The 5,228-nt window shown below is 52.7% G+C and overlaps 1 long non-coding RNA gene across 1 annotated transcript in view; it reads right to left on the bottom strand.

The window, feature by feature from the left end:
* Nucleotides 1-3,168: 3,168 nt before the first annotated feature.
* The window catches only part of LOC102253518, a 3,759-nt gene continuing 1,699 nt past the window's right edge, over nucleotides 3,169-5,228 (bottom strand). Inside the window, exons 2-5 of the long non-coding RNA XR_314058.2 lie at nucleotides 4,869-4,901; nucleotides 4,687-4,734; nucleotides 3,443-4,533; nucleotides 3,169-3,183 (exon numbers count right to left, since the gene is read on the bottom strand). This is a non-coding gene — a long non-coding RNA (uncharacterized LOC102253518). The remainder of the gene's footprint in view (nucleotides 3,184-3,442; nucleotides 4,534-4,686; nucleotides 4,735-4,868; nucleotides 4,902-5,228) is intronic.

The following is a 5,228-nucleotide window of genomic DNA, read 5'->3' as shown; positions in this document are numbered from 1 at the left end:
GGGGGGAGTCAGCACGCAGAGGGGTAGAGGCTTCAGGGAGGAGAGCAGCAGGGCAGGGGAGGGTGTGCCACAGGGACACCTGCTGGTGTTTGGAAGGGGTCCTCCGGGTCACAGACAGCAAAGGGCTGGGCTGCCCCTGTAGGGATGAGCCCTGGTCCCAAAGTCCTGGGGTTTCCAGGGTCCCACTAACTGGGCCAGTACCCCTGCCAAGTCTGAGCCCAGCCGCGAGCAGCAGGCCGTCCTGTCCTTCAGTGGTCCCTTGTGATTTCATTGTTTGCTCCAAGAACTATATCTGGGGAACAGTTTCAGAGAGCAAGCCTTCAGAGATGTTATTATTGGGACCCAGGGCCCATGTCCTAACTCTTCCACCTGACTCTACCCCATGGCAGAGAGAATGACATGTAACTCCCAACATCATGTCTCATAACTGGTGATGAATGTCCTCCCTTCTCTTTCTGAGGAAAAATGAAAACCTTTAAATGTGGATGTAAAACCCCTCCCCACCCTGAGCTCTGGCACTGGCCTCAGTGGTTCCCAGGCTGGCTGAGCCCCAGGATTGCTTGTGAGCTTCTTACAAAACCCCCAGCCTCTCCCAGACCCTCAGACCCAGAGAATTAGGCACAGACAGGAACCACCTGTGTAACACCCTGCAGGCGAGGCTGACACACAGACACAGGGATCCTGGTCTCGGTTCTCGATGCTCAATGTGGGATGTGAAGACCAGCAGCATCAGCACCTTGGGATAGAGCCAGACTCTCACACTCTGCTCCAGACGTCCTGAGCCAACAAGAGGTCCAGGTTGTTCCTGAGCCCAGGAACGTTGGGGGCTCCGTGGTCCCTGTGCCTTCTAGACCCGGAGACAGAACAGTGCAGTCGGCTCTGGTGTGTGGTCTGACCAGATGGCTCAGCACTGGGTCCTGGGTTCAGTCCTTCTTCCTCGGTCTCCTGTAGCCATCAGTCCTTTGGTGACCTTGTCCGTTCTCAAGGCTTTAAAGGTCATTTACCTGTGTCACCTCCCAACTCTGTTTCTCCAACCAACATCTCTCTTGATCTCCAGACTCATCTGTCCAACTGCCAATCCGACGACTCCCTTGTGTTGCTCACACTCAGCTCCAGCATCTCTTAAAATGAAGGCCTGTGATGCCCCTCAAATAGGCTACTCCAGAGTCTCCCCATCTCTGCTAATGGGAACTCTGTCTCTCTACGTGTACCCTCTGAGATTTTTGGTGACCTTGATTCCTCTCTCACATGCCCCAGATTAACCCTTAGGCTCGCTCTAAAGTCCATCTTCAGAAGGAACCAGAATCCCAGCATGCCCACTATTTCCACCGTTCAGCCCCTGGAAGCCTCTCCAGCCTGGAGCCCCTCACAGACTCCTCATGCCTCCCCACTGCCCCCTCACCTCCCAAGTGTTCTCAGCTCAGCAGACAGAGTGATCCTTTAAAGAGGGTATCAGGCCAGGCCTCTCCTGCTCTAAACTCTCTCGCGGCTCTTTCCTCACTCAGAGCACAGTCCCCGCCCTTCTTCCATCCTCCAGGCCCAGGAGGTCTGGCCTTGTCTTTATCTCATCTCCATTACTCTCTGCTCCATTCCCACACTGGCCTCCTCCCTCTGAAACCAAACACACTCCTGCCCCAGGCCATTCCCACTGGAGGTGCCATTGCTGGAAAGGACTTCCTTCCTACATCCTCAGGGATAATGCCACATGTCCTTCAATGCTTTCCTCAAGCCACCTTCCAAGTGAGGGCCCCACTGACTGGCCACCCAAATCAAACAGACACGCCCTAGCTGGTTTAGCTCAGTGGATAGAGCGATGGCCTGCAGACTGAAGAGTCCCGGGTTGGATTCTGGTCAAGGGCACATGCCAGGGTTGTGGGCTCGATCCCCAGCAGGGGACCTGCAGGAGACAGCCGGTCAATGATTCTCTCCCATCATTGATATTTCTCTCTCTCTCTCTCCCTCTCCCTTTCTCTCTGAAATCAATAACACACACACACACACACACAAACACACACACACACACACACACCCACACACACAGAGTGGCCAAATTATTATGATCACCTTATGTTTGTAGGCGGGGAGGGCAGTTGGGTGTGACCAGGCCAGCAGGAGAGGGCAGTTGGGGGCAATCGGGCCGGCAGCGGAGCAGTTAGGCGTCCATCAGGCGGGCAGAGGAGTGCTTAGGGGGGTGATCAGCCTCCTGGTTCCTGGGTGGACACTCAGCCACTGAGGCACACCAGTGGGCTGTTCTCCTTTAAGGAACCCATCACCCCTTCATGGCAAGAAGTGAAGAATGCAAATCCACAATCTAGTCCCGGATTGTGAGAGGGATGTCCAACTGCCGGTTTAGGATCAGGCCTAAACCGGCAGTCAGACATCCCCCGAGGGGTCCCAGATTAGAGAGGGTGCAGGCTGGGCTGAGGGACACCCTCCATCCCCCAGTGCACAAATTTTGTAGGCAAATTAGGGGTGGTCATAATAATCTGGCCACTCAGTGTATATATTAAAAACAAACAACAAAACACCCATGGTCTGTGTCCCCCACAGCCACACTTGGGATTGCCTTCCCCATGGCATTTTTTCCCAGAACCGTTACCCCTTGTCACACAGACGCCTTCCTTGTTTACGGTGCTTTTTCATTCACTCTGTTTCTTCCCACACAACGTATGTCCCACAGGAAAGCAGCTTTTCTGATTGTCCTTCAATGGTCCCCACATGCGGAAACACTGTCACACATCTGGCACACAACTAATACTGGTTCATGAATGGTCAGTGTAGAGCACCTCCCTATGCTAGAGACACGTCTTCATTAATGTGGCCTCAGACCACAGCTGTCCTGTGGCAGCTACAGCACAGCGAGCTCTCACATTGACATCAGGGCACCTGCTCTTCCCACAGAGCGGCTCTCCCTGAATCTACAGGAGACTCTGCTTCAGAAATCCCAGGGTTCCCACTGAAGTCAGCACTAGAGGGAAGGGCAGGGAGAGAGGGTGGGCGAGCAGAGAGGAATTCCAATAGGAACTTATCTAAGATGACCAGTTACAGGACCCCTCCTCCCTGCTAATTCCAGAACCTGGTTCCTTGGAGAGTTTAGGAAAAGATAGAAAGAACAATCAATTCCTAGAAGGAGCGAAGAGCAGGATGAGACTGAAAATTCATCTCTCCATACCATGGACTCTTCTGTGCAGGGACCCCTGAGCCTTGTGGGCACAATGACAGACAACTCATCTCTGCTGATGCTGGATAGGGGACACTCAAAAGAAGAATGGGACCAAAACTCATAACAAGAACACAAACAGGCACAATCCTCTACGCCAGTGATTCTCAACCTGTGGGTTGTGACCCCTTTTTCAGTCGAACGACCCTTTCACAGGGGTCGCCTAAGGCCATCCTGTATATCAGATATTTACATTATGATTCATAACAACAGGAACATTACATGTGCAGGGACCCCTGAGCCTTGTGGGCACAATGACAGACAACTCACCTCTGGCTGATGCTGGATAGGGGACACTCAAAAGAAGGATGAGACCAAAACTCAAAACAAGAACGAAAAAGGCACAATCCTCTACACAAACAAAGAAACAACAAATAAGTCCCAGAGGCTGAGGGCTGAGGGCAGGACCCAGGCCTGAGCCTAGGCTGACCCAGTCACAGGAAGGCCTTGCTGCCCACTGGTTTGGAGATGTTCCTCATTAGGACAATTTACAAGGCCTGGAGAGGTTTGAGTCCCTGTTATGGAAAGTCCTGGTGGGACAAGGTTCTCCTGAAGTGAGAAGAACAAAGGAGCAGAGAGGTGACCCAGCTGAAGAGACCAGGGAGCCAACTGGGCACAGCCCTGACCACACTCGGTCCTCACAGCCTCTCCTGTCTCCCCTGCAACAGCCTCAGCACAGCAAACACACAGGTCCTGACCAGTTCTTGGGGCTTCCATTTATTTCCTCTCAAATTTTAGGATCTTCTCCTTTAATTTTTTTCAAAAATATGTTTTTATTAATTTTCAAAGAGAGAGGAAAGAAGAGGGAGAGACGGATTGAAACATCAATGATGAAAGAGAAACATCCATTGGCTTCACATGCATGACCCTGGTGGGAACTGAGCTGAAGTCTGGGCATATGCCCTGAAAGGGAATCCAACCATGACCTCCTGGTTCCTGGGTGGACACTCAGCCACTGAGGCACACCAGCCGGGCTGTTCTCCTTTAAGGAACCCATCACCCCTTCATGGCAAGAAGTGAAGAAGAATGCAAATCCAGACTCTTATTTTAATCAGGCAGTAAGAAGCTGCAGCTGAGCGTACCAGGCAGTAAAAACAGGAATGGGGACGGCCAGCCCCACCTCTACTGGACAGGAAAGGCTGGGGAGGGGGTGTGGTGGGCAGGGGTGGGCCAGCCTCCCACCTCCTCACGTTATGCTGATAGGAACACACACATTCAGATGCTGTTTGCAGAAAGTAACCAGAGGTTCTTGAATCACAAAGTAGGAGCGTGAACAAATCTCTCATCACTCAGTCCCGGACAAGTGCCTCACGCTGTGGAAGAAAATGATCATGAACAAACTCAGTTCAGTGGCTGTAAGCAGTGACCTTCTCAACAGCCCACCACAGGCTCACTATGTCCCAAAGAATCCCCATCACCCAGTCCTCTCCCTTTCGCCCCAACCCCTGCTATCGTTAGAGTCTTACCTTTACAAGCTGTGAGAGATACATCAGAGCCCTGGGCACTATCGCTGCCTGGGGTAGAACAAAACAGGACGGAGTCAGAGCCCCCAGGAGAGGAGACTAAGGGAGGAACTATGGGGGTGAGGTCCCCCATGGGATCCAGTCTGTACTATCACAGGATCTCAGGGGTCACCCTCCATACTCACTGGCAGCCTGAGAATAGCTCCCTCCTTTTCCACCTGTGGGAAGAAAACATCCCGTGAGAAGACAGGGAGGACCCAGGGCCATGAGCTCCTAAAGGAACTCCTAGTCCTGGAGCCCAGAGAAGTTTCCAGAACTGTGACTACAGACCCAGGGCAGGATCAGGAAACCTGAGGAAACTACACGTGTGGGGACTGGACCAACCACCCTCCTGGAGGTCTGTCCTCAGCAGGGACCTTCCACTCTGACCTGGGAGTGCTGGGAACCAGGCCCCATTACTAGAATCATCAAGGTCCCTCATTTCCACACGTGTCTTACTAAAGAGTGAGTGTCAGCAAATAGGGCCCCACACTGGGCAACCACAC

Source organism: Myotis brandtii, unplaced genomic scaffold (genome assembly GCF_000412655.1).
Source record: "Myotis brandtii unplaced genomic scaffold, ASM41265v1 scaffold4323, whole genome shotgun sequence".
NCBI lineage: Eukaryota > Metazoa > Chordata > Mammalia > Chiroptera > Vespertilionidae > Myotis > Myotis brandtii.
The sequence above is the reverse complement of the archived record's forward strand: the minus strand, read 5'-3'. Positions and strand labels throughout refer to the sequence as shown.